This window comes from Galeopterus variegatus, unplaced genomic scaffold, assembly GCF_000696425.1.
Source record: "Galeopterus variegatus unplaced genomic scaffold, G_variegatus-3.0.2 Scaffold6364, whole genome shotgun sequence".
In the NCBI taxonomy this organism is placed as follows: Eukaryota; Metazoa; Chordata; class Mammalia; order Dermoptera; family Cynocephalidae; genus Galeopterus; species Galeopterus variegatus.
Window position 1 is genome coordinate 110,421 of NW_007732475.1, and position 18,989 is coordinate 129,409.

At 51.5% G+C, this 18,989-nt stretch overlaps 1 long non-coding RNA gene across 1 annotated transcript; it reads left to right on the plus strand.

The window, feature by feature from the left end:
• Positions 1–2,204: 2,204 nt before the first annotated feature.
• LOC103606187 lies at positions 2,205–18,600 on the plus strand. Its single transcript, XR_551854.1, has 4 exons — positions 2,205–2,420; positions 9,158–9,341; positions 10,264–10,365; positions 18,491–18,600. It is a non-coding gene; the product is annotated as an uncharacterized LOC103606187 (long non-coding RNA).
• The last annotated feature ends 389 nt before the right edge of the window (positions 18,601–18,989 follow it).

Genomic DNA, 18,989 nt, shown 5'->3' on the forward strand with positions numbered 1-18,989 from the left:
TGCGACCCCGTCAGCTTCGCCCCGCGCGGCCTCTCGGGCGGCCCGCTCCTCCCGTCTTGGACGGGTTTGGTTCCCCAGGCACCCCAGAACCGCCTCCGCCGGCTCCCTGCCTTCAGTTCGCCTGTGCTCTCGGTCGTGTCATCATCCGCCGGTTGCTCGCAGTGCGTGTGGCCGTATGGAGTCGTCTCCTTCCCGTATGGCAGTGACTAGCGTGGTCTTATCTTGTGCCGGGATTTAGTGCGCGTTTATTGAATAAAGGTTGCCCCAGCCGGCCCAGCACTTCTCCCTGCTCAGCTCAGTCCCTGCTGAGCCTGGGGGTTAGGGCCCCCACTCTGCCTTCAGTGGGGATGGAGGAGGAGAGTCCCCCAGGAGCATCTGGGAGTGGGGCACCCTGTGTTTGAGGGCTCAGGACACCAGCCCTGGGGTGACAGGTGTCAGGCATGGCTCCTCCTCTAGATGGCTGTGACCTTGAGCAGCCCTTCATCTTTCCTCATTTGTGAAAACGACAAAGCCCGTGGACCAGAAAGCATTCTTCATGAGAGGAAGGGTTCGGCTCTTCTTTACTGCAGGATGCTCGGTTGCTGTCCAGCGGAACATTTGAGTCCTGTGCTTGCTCCTAGGGGACAAGTGGTTAGACGTGGTCTCTGTCCCAGGAAAGCGTGTGGGAGACAGCCGTGGAAGGAATGCTATGTGGAAGCAGTTCTAAGAGAACCAGGCGGTGGGACAGAGCAAACTCGATGAGGGAGGGAGAGCCTGACAGGCAGCCACTGGACTTTTCAGGGGAAGGGGTCGCCACACCTTGGAGAACCCCGTCCAGTCCTGGTTGGTGTCACTGACTCACGAGTGGGAGTGGCAGCGAGGCTCAGGAGGGATGGAAGTGGTGGGGAGGCAGGTTGGGGCGGGGGAGGCGTCTCTGCATCTGGACCCTCCACCAGCGTTTCCCCTGGCGTGTGGGCAGCTGCTGTGGGGGAATAGCCGGCTGAGCCTAACTTTGAGGAGATAATGCACTCTGGTGACCACGGAACCACTGGGAGGGAGAAAGGGGTGGGGTGCCCTACGTTAGTGGGAGTGCAGGCACAGAGCTTTCGCCCACGTTGGCTTCTTCTCCAGGGCCTTTTGGACATCAGGCCTCCATGGGAGAAAGGGGTGGGGTGCCCTACGTTAGTGGGAGTGCAGGCACAGAGCTTTCGCCCACGTAGGCTTCTTCTCCAGGGCCTTTTGGACATCAGGCCTCCATCAGGCATCCTGGGGGCACCATCCTCCCACAGCACAGCTGGTGACCATTGGAGACTGAGGTCCTGGAGCAAGGTGGCTGGGCTTTCGGTTATTCATACAACACATATTTGGGGGACCTCTACCGGGTACCATTTACTGTTCTAGGGGGATACGGCAGAGAACTAAGCAAGAAGCTTAGTTTCTAGCATAGGCCCAGAAATTCAGAAGGCACAAAACGTGCTGGCTGAGTGTGGCAGAACCAGCAGGGACCATGCAGCTCACCCAGTGCCGAGAAAGCAGCCACAGCTGGAAGATAGGTGGGTGCTGGTTTCTTTAGAAGCACAGAACACGGCCCTCAGGTCCCTGCCCACAAGGGGTCTTACCTGTGAGGAGGCTGAAGGGGTAAGGAAGGCTTTCCAGGAGAGGATGTTATAGGGCTGGCAGGTTTCAGGTACTTCCTCGATGGGTCTCCTAGGTGGGTGGCTCTGGCCTCCCCTCAACCCTGTGTGTGTGCAGAGGAGCATGGGGCAGGTTCATGCTGTATCTCGGCCTCCTTCCTCAGAAAAAGTTAACGCAGATAAAGACTAATCCGGAAAGTTTATATTTGTGGAAATGACTTTATGTTCCAAAATTACCAAGAGGAACTTTTGCATGATCCAAAACCTGGTTTTTAGGGTTTTTGTTTTCAAAGATGGTTGGGCTTCTTTGGGGCCGGTGATTGCTGCCTTGTACAAGGATTTTGTTTCTTTGTGATTATGGGACAACCACAGGGCATGCAGTAGGATTCAGAGTCTGCCTGAGCCTTGGAGCTTGCAGCTGTTGCTTTCCTGCTCTGGGCCCTAGGTGGCAAAGACACTGCCTCTTCTGCCATTTGTGGGGAACATCCGGGGGTAAATGTTTAGGGCCACAGACTCTAAGGGGCACTGTAGCTTGCAGCTGTTGCTTTCCTGCTCTGGGCCCTAGGTGGCAAAGACACTGCCTCTTCTGCCAATTGTGGGGAACATCCGGGGGTAAATGTTTAGGGCCACAGACTCTAAGGGGCACTGTGTGAAGATATGTCAGCTCACGTTGTCTAAAAATTGTTTGGGAGGACCCCTAGATACCTGTTACCCTGGAGAGGTATGTGCCTGTGAACATTGCCACCTGTCGGTGGACGACCGCAAAGCACCATTGAATCTCCACACTCCAACCAAATCCCAAGCCAGGTATGTGATCGTTTGATGTTTTGAGAATTTCTGTTGTATGCTTATGTCCTAGAACACATCACCTCTAGCGAGCCTTCACAGTGACTCAGAGGACTCTGCTGTCTTCAGCGCGTCCTGAAGTAGCTCTTTAACATCTTAGCCTCGAAAGTGTCTAGGGTGATCTTAGGTGCTCCAGGTTCCTGGAAGGTGTCTTTCTCAGTCGTTGTGGGTTAGGGCTTTCCCAGCTGTACCCACATCTGGGAAGCATGACTGGCCAAATTGTTGTGCTCATCAGCCATCTGGGAGGGCCACCTCATGGCCTGGGAGCCTCCTGCTGTCCTCGGACAGGCCCTCTGGTCTTGGCCTTGCCTTGGCCTGTACTCGACAATGTCTTCATACTTTCCCCTAATCAATCTTGGCCCATTCTCGGTGGTATCTTGGTACTTTCCTCTAATTGATCTTGCAGGCCTGCCTTCCTGCCCACTCAGCATAATGAATGTGGTCATCTCTCGAGAGAAACTGACAACTGGGTGTTTTCCACTCATGGTTGCAGGGAGCCAGCTGTCCTCAAGCCCTCTTGTTGAGCAACTGAAGTCCCAGGATTTACAGCAGCTCTAATCCTGTGCCCGATCACGGGATCTAAGCCTTCTCGAGTGTCTGCCCAGGCACCTGGGAGGTGGAGGAAGAGCCATTGCGCAGATCTGGCATCCTGGCAGGACAAAGATGTGCGCCTTTTAGAGTCTTTTCTATGCTACCCTGGGCAGCACAGATGTGTGGACACGGTGCTGTGTATGGGACAAGGACAATATCTTCGTCATATAGATTGTACTTTCCTGTAGCATTTGATTTCAGCAGTTCCAAAATCTGTCCTGCTGCAAGACTCTTGTGCCTGGGTGCCCTTTCTCTGGGTCCCTAACCTTCTGCCTTCCTCCCTGCCTTGGTAGGACAGAGCTGGGTCCTCCTTGTTTCTAGTTCTGCTTCCCCAAGGCCAAGGAGGTGCTGGGCACTCAGTGACTGCTTGAACAACAGTGTGAACATTTACCTCAAGGGTCAATGAGTTACCTTTATTTTTCAGGTAATCCTTGTGTTTTTAGGAAAATGGAAAGGGTGGTGCTCCCTGTCAAGGTTGGTAAATGATCAGAGCTGCCCTGGGCCTCCAGGAGTGGGACTTGGTTGGCCTCTCAGAAAACTACAGGAAGATCATTGTGTTGCAGAAAGTAATATTAAAGAAACCAGAGTTGAAGTCATTTTTAAGACATGGGGAAAAGGCTTTCAAGTTTTAATTTTAACTTGTGTTAGTAGTATGACCATATTTTTGTGTGCTCCAGAGCGCAGTACTGGTGGGACACATGTGGGAGCTCAGCCCCCTGCCCCACCGTGTTGATTCCTCACCTCCTGCCTGTGAATCAGTGCCTGTGCTGTCGGCACTGTCGGGGGAGGCTTGGGGTGGGAGGACACCTGAGGAGTTGGAGGTAAAGCCCACCAGCCTTCTCTTGCTGGCCTATGTGTGGCGTGGCAGCATTGTAGGGGCCCTGAAGTGCAGGCGCAGTTGGGAGGTGCAGACAGGTGACTGGGCCTGTGTGGAGACAAGCCTTTTCCTCTTTGTGCTGCTGATCTTTTGCAGAACGTGGGGTCAGCATGTCCTCACGTTGATTTAGCTTTTGAGTCTCCACTCTGCATCTGATGCAGGTTTGGTAGGCTGCTGTCTGTTTCACTATCTCTTCATTAGGCTGGGGCTCCCTCCTGCCTCTGTCTCCTACAGACACGTGCCCAGAGTGAGGGCCCTTCAGGTGGGACAGCCATGCAGTCCCAAGGCTGGGCCTACAAAGGTCCTGTTAACTTATGTGTTGATGGCCTCCCTGGTGACAGGCTCCGGCTCCTGGTGCCCTGGCTCCAGCTAGGCAGAGCCCCACTGCCGTGCACCCTGCACACTGTTGGGTCAGTCTGCCGTGAGCTCAGGTTTGGGTGTCTGGGGCCCCTTAACCCTGTCACATCTCTTCAGGAATGTGCACATTTTGAGCAGTTCCCTTTTGTGTATGACAACTGTAGGGGGATAGCAGCCTGCTCCTCATGCTCCCTTCTCAGTTTGGTCTCTGGGTGGCGCCTTCCAGAAGCACAGCTGTACTGGCTCCTGACCTTGCACCCTTAATGGTGGTTTCATAACTCTTTGGAGTTGTTATTTTATTTTCAATTGCCGTACAGTAAATATGACTTCGTAGGGATGAACACAAGCTTTAACTCGTTGCAGATTCCTGTAGCCAGCATCACAGTTGGGGTGCGGAGCAGCTCCATCTGGGCACCCCTTGCGCTGCTCCATGGCAGTCCCGTCCTCCCTCTGCCCCGCCTCTGACCTGCTCACTTTAGCTCGTCCTTTTGAGATGCCACAGCAGGAGTGCCCAAAGCTGGCTTCTCTTGCCCAGCCAGTCTGGGGTTTGTGCTGTTGGCATGTCTTTTTTATCGCTGGACAATTCCTTGTGTGACAATCTGTCTTTTGGTTGGTGTGTTTAGGTCATTTACACTTAATTATTGATATGTTTGTGTTTAGGTCTACCATTTTTTCCTGTTTCTCTGCTCTGTTTTCCTTTCCTCTTTTCTGCCACCTTTTGGGTTACATGAACTTCTTTTAGTGCATATTCCACTTCATTTGAGGTATTGTCTCCTTGATTATGTCTCCATGTGCTGTTCTGAGCAGTTGCTCTGGAGGTTGCTGTGAGCACGCCTAACCTTTCCTGTCTCAACACCATGCTTTTGCCTCACTGATCCCTTTGGCTGTGGTGGTCCCATCAGAAAATGAGAGTTTTTGGTTTCAGTGGTGAACTGTGTCATGTTTTCCAGAGGAGAATCATTCACATTATTTGCTCTCTGCAGCTCATCCCTGATTGCTGGTGCTCTGCGAACGTTTCCCCATGTCTGAGAGGGACTCCAGCAGATTTATAGAGCAGGTCTGCTGGCAGCAGGGTCTCTCAGTGCCTCTTCATCTGAGAATGTTTCATTCCTGAAGGCTTACTTTCTGTCCTGAATGTGGAATCCACTTCCCCTGGCCTCCATGTTGTCCAATGAGAAACCCGAGTTTGGGTTTGGTGTCTGGTGACTCGGCGTTTGCATCTGGACTTTCCTTGAAGTCCTGTGAAAAGAAGCTGATGAACTTGTGTGCTTTTGGGGGCCTCAAGGGGCAGTTCCAATAGGATTTCATTTCTGACTTCTTGCCTCTGAAAACGCTCCCCAGAGCAGGCAGGGTCTGCATGGGCAGAACTCCATATTTCTGGGTGTTTCATCTTGTGGGATGAGCCCCTGCCCCTTCAGTCAGGTGTGAGGAGCCTGCCCTGGGGTAGGTGGCAGTTCTGAAGCACAGAGACCATCTAATGCTCCCCCCACCCCCCACTTTACAGACAGGAGACTCTGGGACAGAACTCAGGTCCACCACTGGTGAACTATGCCCTACCCAGGCAGGTGTGTCTGGACAGGCCTGGAGTGGATACGGCTGGCTTGGAGCACTTGTGCTGGGTCACACTGGACCGTCTGTGTTCCATGTCCTGTCCGATCTGCCAGCTGACCCTGTTGGCCATATCTTCTGGACCGATCCCGAGTCCAGCTGTCCCACCTCCTGCTGTAGGCTTGTCTTGTCGCAGCTCCCTGCTGTGGTCCTTATCCCTATGCATCCTCCTCAGCTGCAAAGTGGCCTCTTAAAGGTCCCTGCAGCACTTTTGCTCAGCCCCAGCCAAGTCTACACCCTCATCGGGCAGGACCCCCCCTTGCTCCAGCCACCAGTCTTCGCAGCTGCTCAGACCAAGGCTGCTCCTGTCTCGATGATAATTAATGTAATTATTTGCACATTTGTTGCTGGTCTGGAAGTGTGTCACCAGGTGTCCCCAAAGCCTCCTGTCTCTGTCTGCCCAAGTGTCTCTGAGTTAGGCCCTCCCTAATCACCTGCACCCTGCACTCCTGTCTCTTATTTTTCCCTATAACACGTAGGGTTTCTTAACCCTCCTGTGTTCGAATGAAAGCTCAGGAGTAGGTTTTGGGGTTTTGTTCTGTGTGTGGCAGAGGCAAGTGCTCTGGGAATGGCTTTGGTTGAATGATTGGTCCCACCTGCCGTATTTGTCCGGCAGTCCCACCACCACCATGCTGTACAACCTTCACAGTGTTGTTCACCAGCTCTGACCTTCCTCATGGGCACCAGGGCACGGACAGTGTGAAGCCGCTGCACTGGCCCCAGGCCCTCACTCAGCCGGGGCTGCTGTGCTTGTCATCACTAACTTTGTGGCCTAAACATTCTCAATTCCTCTTATTCATCTTCTTACTAAATCTGATGTCGCCTGTGGGGAGGAAAGGGTGGGCCCATGTCCCCTCCAGCTTCACAGAGGGGCAGGTGGGGACTCCTGGGCCCAAATCCCTTCAAGGGCCCTCTCCAGGAAGACGTGCTTTGTAAGCTCAGACAAATGTTCAGCAGGGAATGAGTTTCTGGGTCACTAAATCCAGGGAATCCTAGGAATGAAGATCTAAAATAGGACCTTCCAAAGTAGTTTCTGTGCTGTAATTATTGATACATCTCTCAGTACTGAAATGTTCCACTAAACAGAGTTCAGCCGAAAGAAAGACTGAGGTTCCCTCATGGGTTAGGACTCAACTCTGAATATGTGTGAAGCAAAAGGTGGCGGATGGCGAAGGAGGAGGTCTTGTTCACCTCCAGCTGCCTTATGAGCCTGACACCGCGATGCAGTGGGGGAGCTCACTGCTCTGCTTTCTTCACTTGGGGCTTGTTCACTGAAACACGACTGGTATTCTTCATAAAGAAAACAAATTTAGTTGAAGGGCTTTAAAACGATGCCTGAGTAAGTGGGGAGATAGTCCCTGTCTCGTGAACGAGAACCCTCAGCTAACCCTTGAACAATGTGGGGTTAGGGGTGCCAACCGCACATGGATGAAAATTCACTCATAACTTTTGACTCCCCAAAAACTTAACCACTAATAGCCTACTGTTGAGTGGAAGCCTTGCCTATAACATAAGCAGGCGATTAACACAGAGTTTGTATGTTATGTTTGTTGTCTACTGCAGTCTTACAATAAAGTAAGCTAGAGAAAAGAAAATGTTAGTAACGAAATCATGAGAAAGGGAAAAACCGTGAGAGATCACCTTTTACTGTGATATGCAAATTACTGGAGGGATGTGCCTACGTAGAGGTGATTAGCGTTACTTGGCATTTTCAGCCCATACGTACAATGAGCTCACTGTGGTGATGGCAGGAGGCGGCTGTGAAGTTGCTACCGCAGTGCAGCGTGTGCTGCGGTTAGGTTCACGCGGTTGTGACAATACTGCATCTTTACATGTGTCCACATTTCTCCCAACTGCGAATGGTGCAATTAAATGTTCGTGTGAATAAGTCTTGATAAATTTTCACTCTTTATAATTTGTGTATATTTTATGGTTATAAATGATAAAGTAGACTAGCGTTGGCATGTATTTTATGGACTCATGCCATACCTAACTTTTACTTAATTTTTTTGATTTTTCTAAGCTATGCAGTTCAAGTTTTTCCAAATTGTTGCAAATCTCCAAAAAATTTTCCAACATATTTATTGGAAAAAATTTGCATCTGAAAAAATTTGCATCTGAGTGGACTGCACAGTTCAGACCCATTGTTGTTCACGAGTCAACCGTGTCTGTCACATATTATTTCTTCTCACACTAATTTATAAGTTCACTTCCTATCAAACTCCTAATGGAGTTATTTGTGGCAACTTGCCAAGCTGATGTTAAAATTAATATGCATGATATATTTATTATGTATAAATTTTAAAAGTAAATTTAAAAAATCAGTAGCACAAGTAAACGTGCAAGAATAATCGGGATTAAAAAATAAGAGCACAGTCAACCAGGTGTGAAGGTGGATTCGAATTGGGGTACGATTGCACTTGGTAGCTCCACATGCTGTCAGCTGCCAGTGGTGCCTGATGGACTCCTGCATCCTTGCACCGCTGCGCTCGGCGCAGGAAGCTCCTCCCTGAGAGTGTCTGCATCCCACCCATCTGCTCTTCATGGGTGTAAACGCGTCCTCCGAGTTTCACATGTGTGGAAGCAGTGGGTGGGTCTCTTTTGGCCCGAATCTGTCAGCATGTTTCTGAGACGTGTTTGCGCTGTGACTGTGGTTAGCAGCACATCCTCTCCCCTGCTGAGCCGCCCACCATGGTGCAGGTGGACTGCAGTTTGTTCCTGCACTGGTAGATCCTTGGTTTGTTTCCAGTGTTAGATTCTTTAAGTAGGTGTCCACATGTAAGTCTTGAATGGATCTGTGTTTTCATCTCTCCTGAGTGAATATCTTGGAGTAAATGGTTGTGTTGGATGGTGGATGTATGTTCAACTTGTTAAGAATCTGCCAAACTGTCCTTCAGAGTGGCTGTGCCATCTGCAGTCCCACCTGCAGGGCACGAGTGCTGTAATTGCTTTGCATCCTCCTCAGCACTCAGTGTCATCAGTCTTTAATTTCAGCCATTCTAGTGGACGTGTGATGTGTACTGGTGTCTTATGGTGGTTTCAGTTGGTTTTTGTGGTGACCCGTGATGCTCCACATTTCTTCATGTGTTTATTGGCTATTTGTAAAATTATTTTCCTTGTGAAGCGTCTGTTCAGTTTGTTACCCGTTTTTTTCGTTAGTTGAGTTGTAAGAGTTCTTTATGTATTTTGGATACAAGTCCTTTGTCAGGCATTTGTGTTGTGAATATTTTCTCCCAGCTTGTGGCTTGCTTTTTTATTGTTTTAGGGTCCAACTCTGGTTTGTAGTAATCTATGTTTCCCGGAGGCAAGTCCTGAGCTGCACGCTTTACACGTGTCGTTCACTCATCGTCTCGGCATCCTCAGAGGTCAGCAGTGCCCGTTTAGAGATGAGGAAACAGAGGCAAGCAGGGGTTTCATCATTTCTGCAAGGACTCACTGCTCATTTGGATGTAAGAACTGGCTCTCTGACTCCATTCACAGGCAGTTGTTAAAATGAGAAGGGGGTCTCAGGCGAGTGTGACACAGCCAGCAGTCAGGGGCCCACCGGTCTTGTGGTTCTGGTGCCTGTGAGGCGTGTCCACTGGGTGGGGGGAATGGCAGGGCACAGATGCCAGAGGGAGAGAGCCTGACTCCTTCCCCCCACATCAGGGCACTGATGGCTAAGCCGGAGCGGGGCGGCTTGAAGACCACACTTCCCTCTAGCCGGGCAGTGATCACTCCATCTGACCCTCTCAGCAAGTGGCACTACTGGGGATGCGTGCCCTGCTCAGTTTTGATCCTAGTGTTCCTTTCTCTCAGCTGGTGTTTTCTCAGCTGACATCCTTGGGAATCTCTCACATGTGGTCACTTCATGAACTGAAAGGCTGGTCATCTCAGTGCAGTCTTGCTCAATGCGTGCCCTGCTCAGTTTTGATCCTAGTGTTCCTTTCTCTCAGCTGGTGTTTTCTCAGCTGTCATCCTTGGGAATCTCTCACATGTGGTCACTTCATGAACTGAAAGGCTGGTCATCTCAGTGCAGTCTTGCTCAGTGAAAAGTCCAGTGTCTCTTACTGCCTGGTCACTTGAACGACAGACACCTGCTCTGATGCCAGCACTGGGCATGTCCTCCTGGCCTCTGAGCAGCGCCTTCAGCTCCCTGGAGTACTGGGCTCTTCTCGTCCCACCCCTGTGGGCATCCCAGCCCTGACTGACCAGCGTGTGCGACATCATATGGGAGCTCTCCTGCTGGGGACTCAGTCTGCTGTTCTTTGGGAGTTGGAGAGCAAAGTTAGCTCTCTCCTTCTTTCAGAGACAATGCTGCTGCATGTTGCTGAGTGTTTTAACAATGTTGTCTGTACTATGACATGATGCTTGTGTGTTTTTGGGTTTCAGGCGAGCCCACACCTTGACTGTGCTGTTCATACTTACTTGTGTGCTTGGCTATGTGACTCTGCTGGAAGAAACACCTCAAGACACAGCCTACAACACAAAGAGGTAACTGGGCCCACCCTAGCCTTGCTTTCTGAAACTGGGCACACTGGTGCCTGTTGTGGTTGGCATGGTGTTCCTATAGTATTCAAGCTGGCAGGGCTCAGGAGCTTTTGCCAGCATCCCTTGGAAGGCCAGCAAGGGCCTCACCCCACCCCACCCCCTCAAATGTGTCTGAGGTGCCTGACTGCAGGGCTGCCTTTTGGAGCCGTGTGGCACTCCTGGCCCATGGACTGGTTAGTGCCTGTGCAGCCTGTCACCGGGACCCTGGAGCATGTGGTGTCTCCCGGGCACCCTGCAGCTTGCGCCGCATTCATGGTGCGTTTCATGTGTTGAGAGACCAGAACGTGCTGTGGCAGCCTGTGCTGGTAGAGCCACTGAGTTGGGCATCTCAGGCTATACAGGGTTTCTTGGCAGCTCAGGGTGGTTCCCTGCTGGCTGCATGGTTCTTCTACACTGGTGCTGATGCTGACACTTGAAAATTCAAACCACCTTAAGACATCAGGTGATGGTCTGATGACAACCTGTGATCTCACTGCCACAGGTCAGGAAGTGAGTGACCTATCTTTTCAGGGTCATCTCCAAAGACAGGCTCCTCACTAGGCTTGCCCTCACCTGAATTCCGTGGATTCTGAGGCTGGCCTCAGGAGTGTGCACAGAAGATGAGCTGGTTTAAGTTTCCTGCACTTAGCTGACCCATCTCCCTCGCTGCGCTTCCAATCCTTGAGCCAGGGTGTTCACCAAGGCTGCTTTCTGGCCAGCAAGGCCATGGCTGCCGTCAGGCCAGGGCCCCACTTGCTCAGGTGGGACGGCCATAGAGGGGCCCAGAGACCAACACTGGTGGGACAGAGGCAGAGGCGGCGCTGGAGGCCTATCGGTGCCCGGCCACAAGTCGCTGTGCTGGGTGGGGGCCCTTGCAGAACCTCTGCTGTCCAGACAGCTCTCTGGGTCAGCACTTGGTTTTTGTGAAATGAGGATCTTCGTGTTGTGTGAGAGTTAGACGGGGTTTGGGTGGGTAGGTGTGAGCCCCCTTATGCTCCCCTGGGAGGGCGGCCCTGAGCTGGGAAGTGCGCCCAGCCTCCTGTCCGTGTGGGGTGCTTTAGAGCCACCCACAGGAGCCCTGGTGACTGAGCTTGTTTCCTTGGTGCAACTGGGCAGGCATTTCTGCTTAGAAATCACTGTTAGCGGCCTAGGCTCTGGCTCCACAGCCTGCTCCCCATGGAGCTCACGCCCTTGAGACACAGGCAGCTGCTCCCTTCTTGGGTCTTCCTGGGTCTCCATGCTCTGTGAGTACCCCCGCTGCCCCTTTTTGACGAGCCTGCATTCCCGTTTGCTCCCAGGCCCACCGGCCTGTGCTGAGCCCCCAGCTGCTCTCCTCATCCGTCAGGCCTGGCTCTTTCTTTCTCCCTTTCTCAGGTGGGTCCCTTGGGCCCCGAGCTCTGTGCTGACTCACCCTTGGAGCCCACAGACAGGGTGTGCACTGAACAGTTAATGTCCAGAGTAGGTGAGCTGTGGCTCGGGCTGGACCTCTCACATCTGCTTTCGCTGCCCGGGACACTGGGTCGGCATGTGTGGAGGCAGAGGGGCTGCTGGCAGGAGCCCGTGTTTGCCTAGAGAGAATTTCGAAGTAGAACTACGTCTTTCCTGTGACTTCATCTGTCAGCATGTGAGTGTGGAAGGTCTGCGGAATTGGCTGGGCACAGTGAGCAGGGAGGACCGAGAAGCAGTATGTGGTCATGCTCAGGAGGTGCCCCACATGCAAAGCCAGTCCGGCCAGGGCTGAATGACCCAGTGTCACAGGCAGGAGCTGTTGCAGGGAAGGGCGTGCCCCACCCTGGACAAGCAGGCTGTGCGGGATGCCCTGGGAGTGTGCCCTGCCCTTGAGTCCTGGGTCCCATTGTCAACACTGGGTGGCCCGAATTCAGAGGGGACAAGGCCTAATCAGACCCCCGAGCCTCAGCCGTGCCCCTTACACTGCTGCCTCTCCCAAGCTCTCTTCACAGTTGAGAGGGCGATCCTCCTCCCATCCTGCCCTCTCCAGCAGGGAGCCCTGCACATGTCCAGTGAAAGAGAGGGCCAGGGTAGGGACTCAAGGGACTGCCAGGCACTTTTTTCCTATGAACTTCTGCGTTTTGAGGACACTAGACATCTTCCTAGTTCACGTGCCCTGATTCCTGCAACCCTCTTTGAGAGCACAAAAGGAGCCGCCCCTCCTGGCCCCATAATTCTGTTGGTGGCACCTGGATCCTGCTCCTGGCTCCTCCCTGACACTGCACGGTTCTGCCGCTTCTTCCAGTGAAGTTCTCGTGGGTGCGTCTGTCCTGGGTCCATTCTCACCACCCTGTGAACTCGCACTGCATGCAGCAGGAGCCACATGTCAGCTGGTGCTGGGGCTGTGGTACCCTGAGGGGCCTGGGCGGGGAGGCTGCTAGAGCTGGTTTATTTTCACCACGTGAGAGCTTTTTGATGTCCTTGAGGTTTCATATATAGTGAAGACCTTACCCTCATATTAAAAGATTGATATTTACATTTTTAAAGTTAAAAATTCAGCAAACTGGTTTGTTTTCCTGCAGCTTTCACTTTCAGCATTGTTTTTGTGTATCTGGCAGGTTCTGTCACTTTGGGGGGATTGGTTTTGTTTTCCTTCTCAAATCAATTTTATGGACATGTAATTTAAAATATTCCTAATTAAAGTATACAGCTCAATGAGTTTTCACAACTACATACACCTGTGTGCCCACCACCAAGTGGAGATTTAGAACATTTTTATCGCCCCAAGTTCCCTCTGACCCCTGCCGTCAGATCTGCACATGCCGGCCCTGGAGCCAAGAGTCACCACCAGGGATCCCTTTCGCCTGTTCCTGCTTCAAATGAATGGGGTCGCTCTGCACGTTCTTCTGGTGCTGGCTCCTTCCACCAGACCGCATTTTTGTGACGTGTTGCTGTCCGTCAGTGGTGGTTTATTGCTGGGGAGGACTGTACTGCCTGGATGTGCCACAGGTCACCAGCCCATTTATCTGTGGGTGACCATGGGGGAGATGCCAGTTTTTCTCACCAACACATTTAAGGGGCCGTTAGTGAATATTTTATTCCATTTACTGATTTAGTAAATGAAATCTCTTTACATATTTTAGTCATGTAAAATACATATAAATACATAAGTATACATTTAAAATACATGTAAGGGCCGGCCCGTGGCTCACTCAGGAGAGTGTGGTGCTGATAACACCAAGGCCATGGGTTCGGATCCCTATTTAGGGATGGCCGGTTCGCTCACTGGGTGAGTGTGGTGCTGACAACACCAAGTCAAGGGTTAAGATCCCCTTACCCGGTCATCTTTTTAAAATAAATAAATAAATATAAAATAAAATACATGTAAAATGATAATACATGTAAGTATATTCATAGTACCAAAGAACAAAGCTGGAGGGCTGACGGGTGTCATCTCAACCTACTGTAAAGCTACAGCAATCAAGACAATGTGATGCTGACAGAAAATAGATCAATGGACAGATAGGGAGCCCAGTAGACCCACAAAAACATCGTCAACTGGACTTTGACAAAGGAGTGAAGGCAGTCCAGTGGGGAAAGGACAGTCTTTGCCCCAAGTGAAGCTGGAACAACTGGACATCCACATGCAAAAATAAATCTAGACACAGACCTCACACTTTACAAAATTAATTCACAGGCAGGCCTGAATGGAAAACTATAAAATTTCTTGAAGAAAACATAGGAGAAAATCTGGTGACCTTGGGTTTGGTGATGACTTTTTAGATACAACACTAATAGCACGATCCATGAAAGAAAAAAGTTGGTAGGTTGGACTTCATTATGGTTAAAACTTTTGCTTTGCAAAAGACACTGTTAACAAGAATGAAAAGATAAGTTACAGGTTATAGAAAATATTTGCAGAACATGTATCTGATAAGGGATGCATTCAAATATGCAAAGAACTCTTAAAGCTCAATAATAAGAAAAGAAACACCGTAATTAAAAACTGGGCAAACAGGGCTGGCTGGTTAGAGCACAGTGTTGTAACCCCAAGGTCATGGGTTCAGATCCTCATACTGGCCAGCTGTCCAAAAAAAATACTGGGCAAATAATCTAAACAGATTCCACATCAGAGAAGACATACAGTTGGCAAATAGCACACAGAAAGGTGCTCAGCATCACTTGTCATCAGGGAGTTTCACATTGAAAACAGTGAGATGCTACTGCACACCCGTCAGAATGGCTGACATTTGAAGAACTGTCAGCACCGGATGCTGGCAGGGACTCAGAGCAGCAGGAACTACCACTCATTGCCAATGCGCCACAGAATGGTGTGGCAATGCTGGAAGACAGGCTGGCAGTCTCTTATGGAACCAAACATACTCTTAGTATGTGATCAGGCAGTCGCATTTCTAAGTATCCAAAAACCTGCACGTGACTGTTTATAGCAGCTTTATTTATAACCCCTCAAAATTGCAAGGAGCCGAGATGTCCGTTAGTAAGGGAGTGGGTGAATGAGTGTGCTCTGTCAGACGTGGAGTACCTCAGTGAAGGAGCCAGTGAAGGGCTGCATATCACATGGTGGCACTCTGGGAAAGGCGAGATTTCGTGGGGATAAAAATGTCAGTGGTTTCCAGGGGAAGGAGAGGATGAGCAGGTGGAGCCCAGGGCATTTTTGCAGTAGTGAGATTGCTCTGATGGTGGACACAGGACACTGCATTTGTCCAGAACCATAGAAGGGACAACACAAAGATAAACCTTAATGTGTGCAAATTAAACTGATTTAGGAGGTCGGGGAAGGCAGGCAGGCAGACTGGGACCAGGGATTCTAACCCTGTTACAGAAGAGACCTTCCCGGAGGGGCCAGGGAGGAGGTGCTAAGCAGCTCGGAAACCGAGTGACATCTGTAAAACAGAAGCCACAGGAACTGCGTGGAGCACTGCACTCTAGACAGTGTATCCCCTATGCCCTGGGTTCCCGTTCTGTTACTGCTGGATGTTGTATGCTCTTAAGGCGGGTGATGGTGCAGGGAGACTCACTGTTGGAGGGGAGCATACAGGTCATCAAGGGGAGGGGGCTAGAGCCGTCCGAGAGGCTGGGGTATGGTTGGAGACATCACTAAGAACTCATGTCCAACGCGATATTGTACAGAGGGTTACAGATGGGGATGTTTATAATGTGTGTGTGCACACATTGGTTCATATACACGTACATCTTGTTGCTCTGTGAGCTGAAAGGGCTTAGAACCAACTGTACTCCAGCAGCCCCGAGCACACCTAGTGCCCAGGTTAGGGTCCTAATATTCTCCAGCAGAATCACCCAGGCTCCTTGGAGAAGTGGCTCATTCTAGGAACGGGGCAGGAAGTGTCGGCGATGAGCCTGGAGCCTCTCGTAGTGCCACAAAGTCAGGAAGTGCTCAGAAAAACAAATCGGAGCCCCACAGTGATGGGGTTATGTCAAAGGACACAGGAGCCAACAGAGAGCTCCCAGTGGCCAAAGCTGGAGCAATCTGAGCAACAAAACAGTGTTGGAATATAACCCAAAGTATAAAATAAGTATTCATGAGTCCATGCCAATATATGTGGTTAAACAAGTGAGTGGGGAAAAGAGATGAATCTCCCCTGCAGGAGAACACCACACAGACTGTGCAGATTCTGCACCTAAAGGGAGGCAGCATGTGACTCCCTGTCCCTACTGTGTGCTGTGCAGTGTGGACAGGGCTGGGGGATGGGGTCACAGTGGAGAAACCTGCCCGGCACAGCTCAGCCAGACACTCAAGGTCAGCGTCTACATCGTAAGTCCGGTGACAGTGCAGACCCGGGACGTGATGTGATGACAGTGCTTTACCTCTGTGGTTTCCTCCCCAACCTGCAACCCCAGTCTAATCATGAGAAAAACGGCAGACACGTCTCAACAGAGGGACATCCTGCAATGTATGGGACCAGACTCCTCGAAAGTGTCCAGCTCATCAAAAACAAGGAGAGTCTGGGAAACTGTCACAGCCAAGAGGAGCCTAAGGAGACGTGATGACTAAATGTCACGTGGTGTCCTGCATGGGTTGTGGGACAGGAAAAGGACAGCAGGGGAAACAGGAAATCCAAATCAAGCATGGACCTTAGTTGTTAATAATGTATCAATCCTGGCTTTTTTTTTTTTTTTTCCTTTTTGTCTTTTTTCGTGACCGGTAACGGGATCGCAACCCTCAGTGTCGCGCCTGTACCGCAACCGGCAACGGGATCGCAACCCTCGGTGCTGCGCCCACACCGCGCTCAGCCAGTGAGCGGACCGGTCTCAATATGGGATCGGAGCCCTCGGCAGGCGTGCCGCCGCGCTCCCAAGTGGCGCACTCTACCAGTGCGCCACCAGGCCGGCCCAATCCTGGCTTATTAATTGTGACAGATGCCCCTACTAAGATGGGGGTATAGGGACAGCTGGGTGCGTGATCTGTGGGAAGTCTGTGCCATCTTCATGATAATTCTGTAAATCTAAAACTTTTCTAAAAGTTTACTTTAGAGGTGTTTCAGAGTAACTTTCTTTGCCCTACTGATAAACCTTCCCAAGTACTTAAATAATTCTTACAAACTATTCTTACACAGTCATCGTAAATAAGTCGGTCCCTGGGCCGCATGCTGTGTGTTGAAGCCACAAGGCTGACCTGGTGCTCTGGACACCAGGCAGTGCATGGCAACCCCATGTGGCCATGGCATGCTGTCCAGCTGGGGCGGATGTGGCACAGCATCGTCACTCAGGGACATGGGCAGTGGCTCCCTTGGTACCTGTGTCCCTCTTTTCATTTCTCTCCTTTCTAGGCTGTGGGAAAGTATTTACTGCCGTTCCACCTAACATCACAGCCCTCTTCCACATACCGTGGAAGGACAGCCACGTTGGGGCCTGTGTTTGGCTCTAGGAGGCCCCACGAGGTACTTTCACATCTCCTGTGGCGAGCTGTGCTGTAGGCTGTCTGTCTCCCACCCCTCAGCCTCCTGCTGCCTGGAGGCTGGTCCAAAAACTCACATGTGCCCTTGGGGGGTTGGGACATAAACGTCCTGCCATGGATGAGCCCCTCGTCCTGGCTGCATGAAGGGCAGCAGGCAGCCCTTTTGTGTGCCCCAGTCCTGAAAGGCTCAGGCTGGCCATCCCAGCAGGGCTCAGTCTCACCTGCATCTGCTTGGGGCTTTCAAGACCCAGGTGTTCTTGGCAGGCAGAGGAGAATTTCAGACTGAAAGTTGTTGCTAGATGTTTTTTAAGAGTGCTTTTGTAGACTCTCTGTGACCCATCTGTCCTGGCAGCCAAACGGATGTGTGTTTGTACGTAGCAGCTTCATTCACAGTAGCCACAACTTAGGGGCAGCAGAGTGTGTCAGTACCTTGTGGTATGACCGTCAACAGAAAGTCATTCAGTGCCAGGGGAGCAGGTGGTGCTACAGGCTGTGGCCAGTGTGTCCCTCAGACCCCTAATCCAGTGAGACCAAGCGGGACGGGCACATTCATGCACGTGCAGAGTAGCAGAGTGGGTGCATGGCCAGGGTGGGGGCTGTGGTGGTGAGCAGTGCTGTCTGCACATCCACTGACCCGTTCTCTGGCAGATGGTGGGACTCAGCTGGCCTTGTCCTACCTGCTACTTGGCCCCTCACTCCTGCCGGGGGCTGTGCTTCCATCTCGTGCACCTGTGATTTATGCATTTTATATGGTTGTAGCTACAGCACTTACATGTCCGTCTTCTTATGGACGACAGGAGCCCTGCTGGTGTTGGATGAGGTGACCTAATAGGATAGGAGAGTCTATAGGAACATCTACAGAGCCCCATGCTGTGGGAGCAGAAAGCTTTCTGAGCCTGACATCTTCCCATCATACATGGGCTTTAGTGAACCCTGCTTGTCTACGGAATTTTAGGGTTTTTTTTAAGTAAAGCACGTGTCTTAGTGGTGTAACTTTACAAGGCCTTCTCCTGAGAGGCAGTTGAGTCCCAGGTGGTGGAGTCACCTGGGCCCAGCAGACCAGCCTGCCCTGCCATGGACGCTGGCCCTGCCCCATCCCCCGGTGTCAGGGGCTGTCCCACGATGGGTGTCCTGGGGTCCCTGCTGCCTCCCACCTGGGAGATTTTTACACACACTGAGGGGCTGTTTGTTCTTTATTTACAGAGGTATTGTGGCCAGTATTTTGGTTTTCTTATGTTTTGGAGTCACACAAGCTAAAGACGGGCCATTTTCCAGACCTCATCCAGGTAACTCACCATTTCTTTTTCCATGTATGCCTCGTGGCAGTGCTGTTCTGAGCACCACTCTGTGTCTGTGCTGTTGAGTGTGAATGTCCTGTCCTTCCCACGGCTGCCACGGCCACTGTTCTCATAGCAGGGGCACAAGGGTGTGCAGTTGGTGCAGGGCTGTCCGCCGCTCCTCTTCTTTCAGCCTCTGGAGATTTCATCCAGACCCTCTCCAGTCCTGGTGCTCTGCGCCCTGCCCACCAGCTCTCCTGCCCTCTCTTCCTGCAGACCAGGCTGCACCCAGGGCCATTGGGTAGGGCTGGCATAGGCTCCAGCTGGGGGCCAGGGCGCCACCCGTCACTGCCGTTGAGTGGTTACTGTCATTCTCTGCCTCGGTTGCCCTGCCCCTGAAGTTATGGCAGTTCTAACAAATCCCT